Below are 17,700 nucleotides of genomic sequence, written 5' to 3' on the forward strand. Positions count from 1 at the left end.
TGTACCAGTTATACCTGGAGCTAATAGAGGGATTCCCTTTGTCCCAGTTTTGCTTTGACCCCTTGGTACAATACTAGGTCACATGCATCCTTGCTGTTGAAGGCAGCTACTTTAACTTCTCCTCTGGCAGTCAGCTATCATTGTGGCTTATAATCCAGGACTGTAAAAAGGAGTTACAGTGACAAAAAGCATCAGCATGAATTGCAAAAACTCATAAGCAACTTGGATCTGGAGCATGGTTTTTAGCAGCTAACCTGGGCTGTCTTTTTAAGGCCACTGTTCACACATTCCCTGAGAGGAGTGGTTGAAATAGGTATCTAGGCAAACTAAAGGTTTCTTTAGATTTGCAGCTTCTTTGTACCTCTTGGGATAACCTCTGGCAGCCTTCCATCTCATAAAATGATGATTTTTACCTTGTTGGTCAACTCTGTAAAACATCACTTGGCGTGGCTCAGGAGCCCCACTCCAGCATGGCAATCTGTGCTGCACTTGCTGAAGACAACAATGGGCTGAGAAGGTGCAGGATTCGCTGGTTTCTCTTTTCTCTGTGCCTTTTCTCAGTCATCTGAGCTTTCTGTTTCTCCTTGTCTCATCTAATGCCCCGAAGTTAGTCTCCAGAGTTCCCAGCTGTCAGCGACTGTCTCCCGGTAGTCTGTGTCGATGTCCAAAAATGGCAGACATCAGACTAACACAAGGTATTACAAAATGCAGCAAATAACTGTTTTTAAGAACGCAATGCAAGGTTTCCTTTCTAAATTATTCAACAAATTACATAGCTTTTGCGAACTAAAGCAGAAGTAGCTACAAGGCTACCATGACTATGAAAACCTTTCAATGTCTTATTTTCAGGTAACTTTTAAAACATCATTTCCCAGGTCTGCAGCTCTAGTAAACCAATGCCATGGAGAGAAACTACCAAAACTCATTGCATACTATTTCCAAGATATTCAAAGTTTTAGGCAGCGATGTTGCCATACTCACTCGCTCAAAAGATCGGCCTTTGATATGTCTGAAGATTACAGAGTAACCTGAATAATAAAAGATTTCCTCATAGTGTAATAGTCATTTACTGCTACGTTCTTCAGATTATTATATCCCAATTCCTACATTTAGAACTTACCCAACTGTTTCCATTGTAGCACAACCCAAGCGTATTTCTATTTTTAAAAATTCCAATTTTTTTTCCATCGGACATGGGTGTCGCTGGTTAGGCCAGCATTTATTACCATCCCTAATTGCCCTTGAAGTGGTGGTAAGCCGCCTTCTTGAACCACTGCAGTCCATGTGGTGTAGGTACACCCACAGTGCTGTTTGGAAGGAATTCCAGGATTTGGACCCAACGACAGTGAAGGAACAGCAATATAGTTCCAAGTCAATATCATGTGTAGCTTGGAGGGAAACTTGCAGGTGGAGGTGTTCTCATGCATCTGCTGCCCTTGTCCTTCTAGGGGGTCACAGTTTTGGAAGGTCCTGTCGAAGGAGCCTTGGTGAGTTGCTGCAATGCATCTTGTAGACGGTACACACTACTGCCACTGTGCGTCGGTGGTGGAGGGAGTGAATGTTGAAGGTGGTAGATGGGAATGTTGATCAAGCAGGCTGCTTTGTCCTGGATGGTGTTCAGCTTCTCGAGTGTTGTTGGAGCTGCACTCATCCATGCAATTGGAGAGTATTCCATCACTCCTGACTTGTGCCTTGTAGATGCCGATCAGGCTTTGGGGAGTCAAGAGGTAAGTTACTCGCCACAGAATTCCCAGCCTCTAACCTGCCCTTGTAGCCACAGTGGCTGAAGCAGTTCAATTTCTGGTCAATGGTAACCCCCAAGATGTTGATCCCGGGGGATTCAGCGATGGTAATACCATTGAATGTCAAGGGGAGATGATTTGATTCTCTCTTGTTGGAGATGGCCATTGCCTGGCACTTGTGTGGCGCAAATGTTACTTGCCACTTATCAGCCCAAGCCTGATTGTTGTCCAGGTCTTGCTGCATGTGAACATGGACTGCTTCAGTATCTGAGGAGTCATGAATGGTGCTGAACAATCATCAGCAAACATCCCCACTTCTGACATTATGATGGAGGGAAGGTCATTGATGAAGCAGCTAAAGATGGTTGGGCCGAGGACAATACCCTGAGGAAATCCTGTAGTGATGTCCTGAAGTGGAGATGATTGACTTCTAACAACCACAACCATCTTCCTTTGTGCTTGGTATGAGTCCAACCAGTGGAGAGTTTCCCCCCCCACCCCGATTCCCATTGACACTAGTTTTGTTAGAGCTCCTTGATGCCATACTTGGTCAAACACTGCCTTAATGTCAAAGGCAGTCACTCTCACCTCACGAGCTCAGCTCTTTTGTTCATGTTTGGACCAAGGCTGGATTGAGGTCAGGAGCTAAGTAACCCTGGCGGAACCCAAACTGAGCATCAATGAACAGGTTATTGTTGAACAAGTGCCGCTTGATAGCACTGTCAACGACCCCTTTCATCACTTTGTTGATGATCAAGAGTAGACCGATGGGGCGGTGATTGGTTGGATTGGATTTGTCTTGCTTTGTGTACAGTACATACCTGGACCATTACCACATTGTTGGGTAAATGCCAGTGTTGTAGCTGTATTCGAACAGCTTGACTGGGACACAACTAGCTCTGCAGCACAGGTCTTCAGTACTATTGCCAATTCTTCCCTATTTGTCTCAAAGTGCTGACGCTTGCTAGAGTTCCATTGCACAGTAACTCACCCAAGTGGCATCTCTTTATGCAGAAACCTAGAAAGTGACCATCAGCAATGGACCTGGCCAGGGAAGGATTATTACAGCTAAACTGGATCTTGTGGATCATCTACACACATAGGCCATTGCTTAGGAATATCTGTTAAGTAGGTCAGAAGCAAGAACCCTGGCTGATTGTGAAAGAGAACAATCACAGAACCCTACCTACTACCCTGGTGAGATCAACTAACTAATCAGCAACTGGGGACAAAAGCTCTGATCTGAATGGCACAGTATTTTAATGGACAATCCATTTAATCATAAGACCATTGGGACAGACCTCACATGCACCTTTCAAAAGTTGATACTTCAAACCATTTTTCTCCTTCAGGGGCAAGGGAGGAACAGGTACGCACCCGCATTGACACCTAACACTCAATACTCCCAGATCATCATTTCGGACTCAGAATATCAAAATTTGCAGCTGATACCAAACCAAGGGGTATAGCTTACACTGAGCAAGAATGTAATATAATACACTTGCAGACTACACAGTTAAGTGACAAATAGATGTGAGCTTGGTAAGGAAAATAGAAACATCACCTACAGTTTAGAAAATACATAAACTGAATGGGGTAGAAGAGTAAAGGGATGAGAGATACAAGTAAACAAATTAAAAATGTTACTAAAGCACTGGGATTTATTTCTAGGAGCAAAGAATTCAAAAGTAGTGAAGTTATGTTAAACTTGTACAGGGTAAGCTGGGGTTGTTCCCCTTGGAGCAAAGAAGTTTGAGGAGAGATTTGATAGAAGTGTGCAAATTATGATAGGGTTTAGATAATGCTGATGCTACAAGGACTAGGGGACACAGATTTAAGGTTGTGGACAAGCGATACGGGAGGGATGTCAGAAATGACTTTTTTTAAAGAAACGCAGTGAGTGGTAATGACCTAGAACTCGCTGCCTACGGGGTGGTGGAAGCAGAGATGATGAATGATTTAAAAAGGAAATTGGATGGACACTTGAAAATAAACTTGCAGGTCTACGGTGATAGAGTGAGCGAATGGGACAGAGCCAGCATGGCCTCCTTCTGTGCCATAATGATTCTATGACCCTGGTCAGACCACATTTTGTCATCATATTGTAAAAAAAAACACTGGAGAAAGTGCAAAAATATTTGCAAGGATGGCACCAGAACTGACAGACTACAACTATCAGGAAAGACTCAACAGGTTGGGGATTTTTTTCTTTAGAAAAAAAAACTTAGAGGTGACCCGATAGAGGTCTTTAAAATGGATTGGACGGGGTAGATGTGTAGAGAGTGTTTCCAACTGTGGTTGATTCCAAAGTTAGGGGCCATAAACACAAGATAGTTAATAATAAATCCAATAGGGAAATAAGTAGAAATTTAATTACTCAGAGTGGTAGAATGCAGAACTTGCTTCTACAGAAAGTGGTTCAGGTAAATAGTTTTAATGCTTTCAAAAGGAAACTAGACAGGTAAATGAGAGAATAGGGAACTGAAAAATATGCTGAAAGGCTGAGATGAGGTAGATGGAATAGGAGGAGACATGTGTGGCGTATAAACATCTGCACAGAGCAAATGTCTCTGCTGTATATTCTATGTAATTATCCCATACCACAAGAGCATCATCACTGCATCAGTGGGGTATTCCCATTCCAGGAAAATGTAATCACAGTCATCACTTACAAACAATGCAATACAAGTCTTACAGGTTTTTCTAATAAGTGTTTTCCTTGGCTAGTTAAAAATAAACATAATGAAGGATTTCAAAACACATTTTAAAAGTATATTAGCAATTCCACAACACTGAATACAGTATAACCTGTCCCTCAACCTGCTCTATCACATACTTTGCTATTGCTCTTCCTCCTGGGAAATTCCTTCGCAGTCAATGGACTAAACAAGTTGAATAGAGCCAGCCTTCAATCCATAAATGCTATCATGGCATAAGGAAATTTCAATACATGTGAGGTGCATCAACCCATTTAACAGCATGCAACAGGAAGTGGAAGTCCAACTCAGAATACTGGGCCAGAATTTGTTGCAGCAGGACATTTAACGTCTACTATTAGTTAGATTTGTCCCTGCAACCTTTAGCTCAAAAACATTACGCCCACAAAGTTACTGAAAGTGCAAGCAGATAATGGAACAGCAAGGAAAACAGGGCACCTTGGACACGAGTGAACATGATTTCAGCAAACAGTGAGATTTAAAGATTGAGAAAAACACAAGGAGGGTGAATTAAAGGGAGTGAATTCAATGTCATATCAGGTATGGAAAGTCAAATAGTGAGGGAGAGAAACAGACTGAAAAAAGGAAAAGGATTGTTAAAATGTGGCATTTTAAAAAATCTCCCCGAAAAATTGAAAACCTATAGGAATAAGATGTCACACATGTAATAGTTATTTTTTGGTGGCAGAGGGGTTAACTGGCAGCTATTAACACTTAGCATGTCATTAAAAGGGTATTTACACTTGTAATCACAAGGCTTAACATTGCCAATTAAACTTGCCACAATTAATAAGCAAATACAGCATGTTGCTCATAAAACTGGGGAGGCCAATAGGAAGGTGCTGTTTTCAAAAGCTAATAACAGAGTGGGTGCAATTCAGACAGCATCTTTTGGATATACACGTTTAGTCACGCATCTTCTCCTTGCCTGAAGTTGTTATACCATTTACTCAAACAACTAGTGCCATTAACCTCCTTATTTTGACAGTAAAGTCTGACTGAATATTTTGGACTTTCAAAACAGTACGATAGTATAATCTCTTTTAGAGCACAGATCTTACCTGTCAGAAAACCCCAGTATGCAGTGCAGAAGCCAGATTGTGAATGACTAATGATTCCTCTTTAGTTGGTTCTCACACTGCATTATCTGTCAAAACACATCAAAAATTACAAAATTTGGCAAATGACAACATTCAGTTATGTGTAGACACTGAAGAAGCTGGGGTTGTTCTCCAAAAACTAGAGAAGGTTAAAAGGAGATTTGACAGAGGTGTTCAAAATCATGAATAGTGTTGATGAAGTAAATGAGGAGAAACTGGTTCCAGTGGAAGAACATAATAGGAACAGGAGTAGGCCATTCGGCCCTCTACCCTGCTCCACCATTCAATTAAATTCACAGCTGATCTGATCTTGGCTGCAACTTCACTTTTCTGCCTGATCCCCATAACCCTTGGTTCCCCTATAGTTCAAAAATCTATCTCAGCCTTGAATAGGGTTGATAAACTGAGGACACAGTTTGAAGGTGATTGGCAAAAGAACCAGAAAACTTGATGAACTTTTTCTTTTACAGTGAGTTGTTGTGACCTGCAACGCAGTCCCTGAAAGGGTGGAGGCAGCACATTCAGCAATAACATTCAAGAAAGAATCGGCTAAACATTTGAAGACAAAATATTAACAGGGCTATGGAGAAAGAACAGGGTAATGGGACGAGTTGGACAACTCTACCCAAGAACCCGCACAGCAGGATGGGCTTAATGGTTTTTCTCTGCGCTGTATCATAGAACAGAATGGTTACTGCACAGGAGGTGGCCATTTGGCCCATCCTGCTGTCTGTGCTGGCTCTCTGCAAGAACTCACCTAGTCCCATTCTCCCATTTTTCATACCTGAAATTTTTTTCTCTTCAGATAATTATTCAATTCGCTTTTGAAGGCCTTGATTGAATTTGCCTCCACCACACGCTCATGCAGTGCATTCTAGATCCTAACCACTTGCTGTGTAAAAAAAAAAGTTTTCCTCATGTAATTGTTGGTTCTTTTGCCAATCATATTAAATCAGCATCCTCTGGTTCTGGATCTTTCCACCAATGGGATAGAGTTTCTCCCTATGTACTGTCAAGACCAGACCCCTCATAATTTTGAACACCACTATCAAATCTCCTCTTAATCTTCGCTTCTCCAAGGAGAATAGCCCCTGCTTCTCCAATCTATCCACGTGACTGAATTTCCTCATCCCTGGAACCATTCTTGTGAATCTTTTCTGTACCCTCTCTATAATGTCTTCACATCCCTCTTGAAATGCAGTGCCCAGAACTGGATACAATACTCCTGTTGAAGTCAAACCAGTGTTTTATACAGGTTTATCATAACTTCCTTGTTTTTGTACTCTATGTCCCCATTTATAAAGCCCAGGATCCCAAAATGCTTTATTAACCGCCTTTTCCAACCTGGCCTGCCACGTTCAACAATTTGTGCATGCTTCCCCCCCCCCACCCCACTCTTTTTAGAATTGTATCCTTTATTTTATAATTGTCTCTCCTCAGTCATCCAACCAAAATGAAGCACTTCACTGCATTAAATTGCATCTGTCATCTTTCCACCCATGCCACCAAGCTGTCCATGTCCACTTGAAGTTTATCACTATGTCCCTCACAAGTTCACAATATTTCCAAGCTTTCTGTCATCAGCAAACTTTGAAATGGAGATCAAGAAATAGATACAGATCAAGAAAGGTGAGGTTCCTAACACCAACCACTGGGGAAGCCCACTATATACTGTCCCCCAGACCAGAAAACAATCACGTACAATTACTCTGCTTCCTGTCACTCAACCAACTACGCATCCATGCTGCTAATGTCCCTTTTATTACACAGGCAATCATTCTACGATTTTACTTCCAGTTAGCACAGCCTCGCCTACTCTAACTCATTCTCTTCCAGGGCCTCCCTTCCTTCCACTCTGTAGATTTCCAAATTTGGGTGTTACCGATTTATCCTTCTGAGCTTTTGCATCCTCAGTATTGTCCTACGCAATGAGTCCGGGCTCTTCAACAAGAATTCCTAACGGCCCTCTTTGGAGAAATGTCCCTAATCCCCCCGCTCCATGCAGCTCACACCAGCTCTCCCAGTGACCGGGCTGGAGTACTGCGCCCCAGCCACTCACACACCTCAAACCGCCCATCTGTTTCCGAAAAAGACTAAACCCCACTCCTCTACGCCCAGCGGACAGCAATGAGGGTGAGAAAACGCCGAAGCCCAGCAGCAAGGCCGATTACTGGGCAGTACAGTTCAAACTTGTTCGTTACCAAACCGCGCCGCGGAACTCTGGGATTTGTAGTCCTCCAGCGTTGACCTCCCGCTGCCCTCTGTAGCATTGCGCATGCGGCTCTGACTACACCCAGCCTGCACCGCGAGGCCCCCGCGCCGCGGAACTCTGGGATTTGTAGTCCTCCAGCGTTGACCTCCCGCTGCCCTCTGTAGCATTGCGCATGCGGCTCTGACTACACCCAGCCTGCACCGCGAGGCCCCCGCGCCGCGGAACTCTGGGATTTGCAAAATGCTGCGGATGCTGGAAATCTGAAATTAAAAAAAAGTGCTGGAAACACTCTGCACAATGTGGCCTCCTCTACAATGGGGAGACCAAATGCAGATTGGGTGACTGCTTTGCGAAACACGTGCGCTCAGTCCACAAGCGTGACCCGGAGCTTCCGGTTGCTGGCCAATTCAACACCCACCACCCCCCCCCCCCCCCCCCCACCCACACCCCGGCTGCCCACCTCCACTCTCATGCCCCCATCTCTGTCCTGGGGCTGCTGCAGTGTTCCAATGAATATCAACGCAAGCTCCAGGAACAACACCTCATTTTCCGATCAGGCACCCTACAACCTACCGGACTGAACAGTGAGTTCAATTATTTCAGAGCATGACTGACCCATTTTTATTTTTATGTTATTGTATTTTGTTTCATTTTTTTTACCATGTACGGGGTAGGCGGTGGTGTAGTGGTATTATCACTGGACTAGTAACCCAGAGACCCAGGGTATTTCTGTGGGGACATGGGTTCGAATCCCACCACAGCAGAAGGTGGAATTTGAATTTAATTAATAAATCTGGAATTAAAAGCTAGTCTAATGATGGCCATGAAACCATTGTCGATTGTTGTAAAAACCCATCTGGTTCACTAATGTCCTTCAGGAAGGAAATCTGCTGTCCTTACCTGGTCTGGCCTACATGTGACTCCAGATCCACAGCAATGTGGTTAACTCTTACATGCCCTCTGAAATGGCCTAGCAAGCCACTCAGTTGTACCTAACTGCTATGAAGTCAATAAAAAGGAATGAAACCGGACGGACCACCCGGCATCGACCTAGGCACCGGAAACGACAACGGCAAACCCAGCCCTGTCAACCCTGCAAAGTCCACCTTACTAACATCTGGGGGCTTGTGCCAAAGTTGGGAGAGCTGTCCCACAGACTAGTCAAGCAACAGCCTGACATAGTCATACTCACGGAATCATACCTAACAGACAATGTCCCAGACACTGCCATCACCATCCCCGGGTATGTCCTGTCCCACCAGCAGGACAGACCCAGCAGAGGTGCTGGCACAGTGGTATACAGTCAGGAGGGAGTTGCCCTGGGAGTCCTCAACATCGACTCCGGACCCCATGAAGTCTCATGGCATCAGGTCAAACATGGGAAAGGTAACCTCCAACTGATTACCACCTACCGCCCTCCCTCAGCTGATGAGTCAGTACTCCTCCATGTTGAACATCACTTGGAGGAAGCACTGAGGGTGGCAAGGGCACAGAATGTTCTCTGGGTGGGGGACTTCAATGTCCATCACTAAGAGTGGCTCGGTAGCACCACTACTGACCGAGCCGGTCGAGTCCTAAAGGACATATCTGCTAGACTGGGTCTGCGGCAGGTGGTGGGGGAACCAACACGAGGGAAAAACATACTTGAGCTCGTCCCCACCAATCTGCCTGCCGCAGATGCTCCTCAAAGCCTGTCCACCATCTACAAGGCACAAGTCAGGAGTGTGATGGAATACTCTCCACTTGCCTGGATGGGTGCAGCTCCAACAACACTCAGGAAGCTCGACACCATCCAGGACAAAGCAGCCCGCTTGATTAGCACCCCATCTACAAACATTCACTCCCTCCACCACCAACGCACAGTAGCAGCAGTGTGTATCATCTACAAGATGCCCTGCAGCAATGCACCATGGCTCCTTAGACAGCACCTTCCAAATCCGCGACCTCTACCAACTAGAAGGATAAGGGCAGCAAATACATGGAAACACCACCACCTGCAAGTTTCCCCTCCAAGTCACGCACCATCCTGACTTGGAACTATATCGCCGTTCCTTCGCTGCTTTGTGGGTATACCTACCCCAAATGGACTGCAGCGGTTTAAGAAGGCAGCTCACCACCACCTTCTCAAGGGTAATTAGCGATGGGCAATAAATGCTGGCCTAGCCAGCAATGCTCATATCCCATGAATGAATAAAAAAAAATGTTTGTGCTTTTGGCTAGGGCTGTTCATTATTCTATCATTACCATTCTCTCTGCACTAATGCTTTGTCTTTCAGCACGCCATTAGCACACTCTCTTTGCCTTTGCCCCATGACCTCCTTGTCAATCAATCTCTCTGACCCTCTGTCCTATCACATACCTTCCCTTTTGTTCTCTTTCCCCCAACCCAGTTTTATTTGCTTAAAACCTATTATATTTCTGACCTTTGCCAGTTCTGATGAAAGGTCACTGACCTGAAACATTAACTCTGCTTCTCTCTCTACAGATGCTACCAGACCTGCTGAGTATTTCCGGCACTTTCTGTTTTCATCCCACAATGCTTCTCCCGCTGCCCTTTGCCGCACTGCGCTTGTGGCTCCGCACTGGGGCCCCAAGACTTATCATAAAAACACAACCTGCTGGTTAGGTAGCATGTGTGAATAGCGGGAATAACATTATTGAAGCTTGTAAATATGTTTTTGCTTAAGTTCTCTATTAGTTCTGGCCAAAAAGACAGCGTGAATTTCTACCTGTATAATGCTGACAACACCCAGCTCTACCTGACTCCCACCTCTTCCAACCCCCTCCTGAACCCTCCACTGTTGCTAAATTGTCAGGCTGCTTGCCAACATCCGGTACTGGATGAGCAGAAATTTCCTTCAATTAAATATCGAGGAGTGCAACCATTGTCTTCGGTCCCCATCACAAACTCTGCTCCCTTGCCATTGACTCCATCCCTTTCCCTGCCAGCTATCTGAGGCTGAACTGGAGTGTTCGCAATCTCGGTGTCACATTTTACCCTGAAATGAGCTTCCAACCACATATTTGCACCATCACTAAGATCACCTATTTCCACCTCTGTAACATTGCCTAACTCTGCCCCGCCTTAGCGTTTCTACTGCTGAAACCCTCATTCATGCTTTTGTTATCTTCAGACTTAACTATTCAAACACACTCCTGGCTGGCCTCCCACATTCTGCCCTCTGTAAACTTTAGGTCATCCAATAGGCTGCTGCTCATGTCCTAACTCGCACCAAATCCTGTTCATCCATTACCACTGTACTCACTGACCTACACTCAATGCTCCCGGTTAAGCAATGCCTTAATTTAAAAATTCTCATCCTTGTTTTAAATCCTTCCATGGCCTGGCCCCTCCCTATCTCTAATCTTCTCCAGCCCTAAAACCCTTAAGAGATATCTACGCCCCTTTAATTCTGGTCTCTTGAATATCCCTAATTTTAATCGCTCCAACATTGGTGGCCATGCCTCAGCTGCCTGGACCCTAAGCTCTGGAATTCACTCCCTAAACCTCTCTGCCTGACTTTCCTCCTTTCAGATGCTCCTTAAACCCTACCTCTTTGACCAAGCTTTTGGAGGACACAAATATCATACCAGAAATGTTGGGGAATACAGAGTTTAGTAAGAGGGTGGAACTGAGGAAATCAGTATTAGTAGTGAAATGGTGTTGGGGAAATTGATGGGATTGAAGGCCGATAAATCCCCAGGGCCTGATAATCTACATCCCAGAGTACTTAAGGAAGTGGCCCAAGAAATAGTGGATGCATTGATGGTCGTCTTCCAAGATTCTATAGACTCTGGAACAGTTGCTACAGATTGGAGGGTAGCTAATGTAACCCCACTATTTAAAAAGGGAGGTAGAGAGAAAACAGGGAATTATAGACCAGTCAGCCTGACGTCGGTAGTGAGGAAAATTCTAGAATCCATTATAAAAGATTTTATAGCGGAGCACTTGGAGAACAGTAGTAGAATCGGACAGAGTCAGCATGGATTTACAAAATCATGCTTGACAAATCTATTGGAATTCTTTGAGGATGTAACTAGTAGAGCTGAGGGGGAGCCAGTGGATGTGGTTTATTTGGACTTTCAGAAGGCTTTCAACAAAGTCCCACATAAGAGATTAGCATGTAAAATTAAAGCGCATGGGATTGGGGGTAGTGTATTGCGATGGATAGAAAATTGGTTGGCAGACAGGAAACAAAGAGTAGGGATAAATGGGTGTTTTTCCAAATGGTCGGCAGTGACTAGTGGGGTACCGCAGGGATCGGTGCTAGGAACCCAGCTATTCACAATATATATTAATGATTTAGATGAGGGAACTAAATGTAATATCTCCAAATTTTCAGATGACACAAAACTGGGTGGGAGGGTGAGTTGTGAGGAGGATGCAGAGAGGCTTCAGGGTGATTTGGACAAGTTGAGTGAGTGGGCTAATGCATGGCAGATGCAGTATAATGTGGATAAATGTGAGGTTATCTACTTTGGTAGCAAAAACAGGAAGGCAGATTGTTATCTGAACAGCTACAAACTGAGAGAGGAGAATATGCAGCGAGACCTGGGTGTTCTCGTACACCAGTGGCTGAAGGTAAGCATGCAGGTCCAACAGGCGGTAAAAAAGGCAAATGGTATGTTGGCCTTCATAGCGAGAGGATTTGAGTACAGGAGCAGGGATGTCTTGCTGTAATTATACAGGGCCTCAGTGAGGCCACACCTGGAATATTGTGTGCAGTTTTGGAGTTTTGGTCTCCATATCTGAGGAAGGATGTTCTTGCTATAGAGGGAGTGCAGCAAAGGTTTACCAGACTGATTCCTGGGATGGCGGGACTGACGTATGAGGAGAGATTGAGTCGGTTAGGATTATATTCACTGGAGTTCAGAAGAGTGAGGGGGGATCTCATAGAAACCTATGAAATTCTAACAGGACTTGACAGGGCAGATGCAGGAAGGATGTTCCCGATGGTGGGGGAGTCCAGAACCAGGGGTCATAGTCTAAGGATACGAGGTAAACCATTTAGGACTGACATGAGGAGAAATTTCTTCACCCAGAGAGTGGTGAGCCTGTGGAATTCGCTGCCACAGAAAGCAGTTGAGGCCAAAACATTGTATATTTTCAAAAAGGTGTTAGATATAGCTCTTGGGAGGAAATGGATCAAAGGATTTGGGGAGAAAGCGGGAACAGGTTACTGAGTTGAATAATCAGCCATGTTCAGAATGAATGGCGGAGCAGGCTGGAGGGGCTGAATGGCCTACTCCTGCTCCTATTTTCTATGTCATCTGACCTAATATCTCCTTATGTGGCTCAGCGGCATATTTTGTTTTATAGTGCCTCGGTACCTTGGGACATTTTATTATAATAAAGGTGCTATATAAATACAAGGTGTTGCTGTTGGCCATGTAAAAGTGGAGGGCACTTTTCTTTGGTTTTTATTCAATGTCACTGGGACAACCTGGTGTTTCTTTATGGGTTCATTAGAAAAGGCGTCTGTGGAGAGAGGGAAATGGAGCTAATGTTTGTGGTCGATGACCTTTCATCAGAACTAGAAGAATTTAGAAACTTAATTTTCAAGCAAGTGAAGAGTCAAGAAAAGACAGGCAGTGGAGCAAAGAACAGTCTGTGATACGATGGAGGGCACAAGTAGTTAGATAACAAAAGAGATGATGGTGTAAAGCGAAAGGTGATGGTAATGGGACAAGAAAGGAACAAAAGATAGTCGAGAGGAGGTGTAAATGGTTACAGAAGGACTATTAGCATCACCTGCTGTAAGAGAAAATGGTTATAATCTAAAGTGGTTGAACTCAATGTTGAAGCCAACAGACTATAAATTGCCTAATCAAAAGATGAGGTGCTATTCCTTGAGCTTGCTTGAGCTTCATTGAACCAGTGTAGGATGCTGAGTATAGACCGATCAGAATGGGAATGGAATATAGAATTAACTAAGTCACAAATGACATCCAATGTGACTGTGACCGTGGTAAACTATTTCTCCTCGTCCTTCTCAACCTGTCTGCAGTCTTTGACGTGGTTGATTACACCACCCTCCTCCAATGCCTCTCCTCCATCATCCAGCTGGGTGGAACTGAATATGCCAATTCCATTCTTATCCATCCAATTGTAGCCAGAAGATCACCTGCAATGGCTTCTCTTTCCACTCTTGCACCATTGCATCTGGAGTCCCTCAAGAATCTATCTTTTCTATCCTTGACCATCTCCTATTTCTAATCTACATGGTGCCATTGGGTGACATCATTCAAAAACACATCAGGTTCCACATATTCCACGTGACGGCACCCAGCTTTATCTCACCACCTCCTCTCTCGACCGCTCCACTGTCTAAGTTGCCAAGACTGCTAAATATTGGGAAAACCGAAACCATTGTCTTCACTTCCTGCCACAAGGTCTATTCCCTAGTTAGGGGTGACAGTGGCATCGTGGTGATGTCACTGAATGAGTAATCCAGAGGCCCAGGCTTATGTCCTGGGGAGATGGATTCAAATTCCACCATGGCAGCTAGTGGAATTTAAATTCAATTAATTCATAAAAATCTGGAATTGAAAGCTAGTCTCAGTAATGGTGCCATGAAACTATAATCGATAGTTGTAAGAACACATCTGGTTCACCAATGTCCTTTAGGGAAAGAAATCTGCTGTCCTTATCTGGTCTGGCCTACATATGACTCTAGACCCACAGCAATGTGGTTGACTCTTAACTGCCCTCTGAAATGGCCTAGCAAGCCAATCAGTTGTCAAGGGCAATTAGGGACGGGCAACAAATGCTGGCCTTGCCAGCGATGCCCACATCCCATGAAAGAATAAATAAACCCAACTCCATCCTCTCCCTTGCAAATTTCTGAGACTGAACCAGACTGTTGGCAACCTAGCTGTAGTATTTGACCCAAAGATGATCATCCAAACACATATTTGCACCTTCACAAAGACTGCTTACTTCCACCTCCATGCAGTTGCCTCAGCTCATTTGCTCCTGAAACCCTCATCCATGCCTTTGTTACCTCTAGACTTGACTAATCCAATGCATGCCTGGCCATCCTCCTATCTTCCACCCTCCATAAACTAAAGTACATTCAAAACAATGCTGCTCATATCCCAGCAGGCACAAAGTCCCCTACACCTATCAACACTGTGCTCGCTGACCTACATTGGCTCCTGGTTGAGCAATGCCTTGAGCTTAAAATTCTTATCCTTGTTTTCAAATCCCTCCATTGGCTTGCTCCCTCCTTTTATCTGTAATCTCCCCCAGCCCCACAGCACTCTGAAATATCTGTGCTCCTCTAATTCTGGCTTCTTGAGCATTCACGATTTTACTTGCTCCAACGTGAGTGCTGTGCCTTATGTGGCTCCGTTTTGAATTTTGTTTTATAATGCTCCCGTGATGTGCCTTAGGATATCTTACAATGCTAAAGGTGACTTTTGAATGCAAGTTGTTTTTGAGAATTAAAGTGGCAAATGATCAGAAGCTCAGGGTCACACTTGAACAGTGTGTTCAGCAAAGCTATCACCCAATCTGCTTTTGGTGCTCTCAGTGTAGAGGAAACAGTATTGTGAACAATGAATACAGTGCTATGGTTCTTGGAAAAAGCGTGAGGGCCTTAGCACAGAAAATGGAGACGGTCAAGAGGCCCTGTCTACCACAGTGGAGGGGAATCCTTGGTTGAGGAAAAAGGAAGACAAGCACTGGTGTGGAAGTTAGCATCTTCAGAGCAGATGTGAAGGGGACAGAGAGACTGGGGGAGTGGAGTAGAGTTCTTATAGGAAGTGGGATGGGTGGAAGTGTAATCAAGGTAGCTGTAGGAATTGGTGGGCTTATAGTAGATATTGGTGGACAGCCTAACCCTGAAATGGAGATCAAGAAGTCACGGAAGGAAAGAATTAGAGCTGGGCTATGTTACAGCTGGGATTTATAGTTTTCAGGTGCATGGAAATGCTAAATCCCATAATCCAACACTGTTCATTCAGTCAGTCCTAAACTGCTGGATTTTCTTTGGTGGTGTAGGAGTCCTCGAGGGAGGCCCAGCTCAATCTTAATTAGGCCTCAATATTGATTTTACTCAATAGTATTTTTTATTCTGTTTTTGGGTCAAATTGTTTTATCCCAAAGGATCTAGCCTCATTTTCCTGAGCTTTATTACCAGGTTCTATGCCAATAGTTATGAAAATGTGAGTCAATCATTAGTATATTTCATGGGGCATGGAATGGGTATCCTTGGCAACTCAAAACAGTCTGTGAAAGATCTGTGAAAGGTCACAGTCTCATTTAAGAGAAATGGGTTTTGCAACTTTTGTAATATGTGGCATATTACTGTTATAGTGTATTATAAGGGACATCGCTAGCAAAAGGAGGGACATGGGTCCTCAAATGCTAAGTTTCATGTATCAGCAGGGTCACTGTAGCAAGGTGCTGAATGGTTCCTGATGTTTCCAGTGGTCACAGAGGAAAGATCATTGATTCACAAACCTCTCAGCAGCCAGTTTCAGAATGCATGACTAGAGGTGTGGGAACAGGTCACCTGTTCCTGTTGGCCATGCACAGTGCATGGTCCAGGAAGATCAGGATGAAAGAAAATGGGAGAATAGATCTTTGACAAAAACAAAAAAAAAATCTTTGCATCTACAGTATTATCAGCACTTATGTCACATGAGAAAAAGTGCAGCCTAAACGACTCTTAAATTAAGTCCATGTGGAAGATCTATTTCCATGGCAGTTATTTCATGATCACTAATAGAAATTCAGTTTCTATATAATGTCATTGGGAACTGATGTAATGTCATAGGAGTTTCCCTCATATCACTGTAAAGTACTTTATCTAGTTTCATTATTTCACCATTAGGGAAGAATTTGATAATGGACACAATTTATGATATTTAAACATTGGAAAACAATTGTACTTGTTATAAAAATCATGTAATACAGTATCAATATTGAACTGAATAGGAGAGGATCCTTAACTGTTCATTTTGAGTTGGAAGTTGCTTTGTAACTGAAAGCTGCAGTGCAAAATCAAGACAACTGCACAATAAAGAGCATAGTTAATTAACTTTGAAGTTTTTGTTGTTTATAACTGATTGATACATAGCAACACATTAAAAAAATCCATTTTTATTTGTTTTTATTTGCAACATTTCTAAAATGCAAGAAAACAAGCAAAGTACAGTTAAGCTACATGATAACCCAAAAATATTTACACAGTTCACAGGCACCACTTTTAGGGGTTTCAGTGGCAGTCCTAAGTTTGTAGTTATTAAGTCATAGAACTCACTGAGCCTGAATTCTGTGTACTTCTGTTATCTCCTAAACATTTCTTTTAATTGTAGATTATGCACTTGGAGTTTAGAATGTTTGAGAAGTGTTTGTTGTTTGGAGAAATTGTTAGAAATCAGAGATTTGCAAAATTGTATTGTTTCTTGGAAATACCTGTTTCTACTCTATTTCATTGAACTGTATTTTGGCCAGATGCTTATAGAAATAATAAATTTGGCAGCTCTTGGATCAGTCAGAACACATTTTTGAACTGCAAAAACTTCTTCTGAAAAAAGATTTTGAATATAGATTTTAGAAATTCAGTACAATTTTCTAAAATATTCCAGTTGTTTTTTGCTACATTAATAATTCAAAGTGACTCCTGACAACGCACTGGCCCGTAGATGTCATCAGAGTGCTCCAAGCTGCGTATATGCGCAGCTTGCATCTTGCCAGGACTAAGTAGCGCATGCACGGGATGGCGTCATAGCATAGCGCCAACTCACTCGACACTTTCTCCCCCTCCCCCCTCCTCCCCACTGTCCGCTTCCCCCCTTCAGCCACTCACTCCAGACCTTGTTGCTCCCCACCCCACTACCCTGGCCGCTGCTTGGTTCGCGCCACCCTGCTCTCCGGCTGCTCGCTCCCCACTTACCACCGCCCCCCCCCCCCCCCCCAG

The 17,700-nt window shown here is 43.9% G+C and overlaps 1 protein-coding gene across 9 annotated transcripts in view; it reads right to left on the reverse strand.

Moving 5' to 3' along the window:
- The window catches only part of mul2 (mitochondrial E3 ubiquitin protein ligase 2), a 28,374-nt gene extending 20,540 nt beyond the window's left edge, over positions 1-7,834 (reverse strand). For 3 of the 9 annotated variants that reach the window (XM_068042414.1, XM_068042407.1, XM_068042408.1), the window contains exons 1-3: positions 7,623-7,754; positions 5,521-5,606; positions 414-652 (exon numbers count right to left, since the gene is read on the reverse strand). The gene's annotated coding sequence lies outside the window, so the exon portion shown is untranslated. The other 6 variants (XM_068042415.1, XM_068042413.1, XM_068042410.1 and 3 more) reach the window with 5 other exon arrangements.
- Positions 7,835-17,700: the final 9,866 nt, after the last annotated feature.

Source organism: Heterodontus francisci, chromosome 11 (genome assembly GCF_036365525.1).
Source record: "Heterodontus francisci isolate sHetFra1 chromosome 11, sHetFra1.hap1, whole genome shotgun sequence".
NCBI classification, from domain to species: domain Eukaryota; kingdom Metazoa; phylum Chordata; class Chondrichthyes; order Heterodontiformes; family Heterodontidae; genus Heterodontus; species Heterodontus francisci.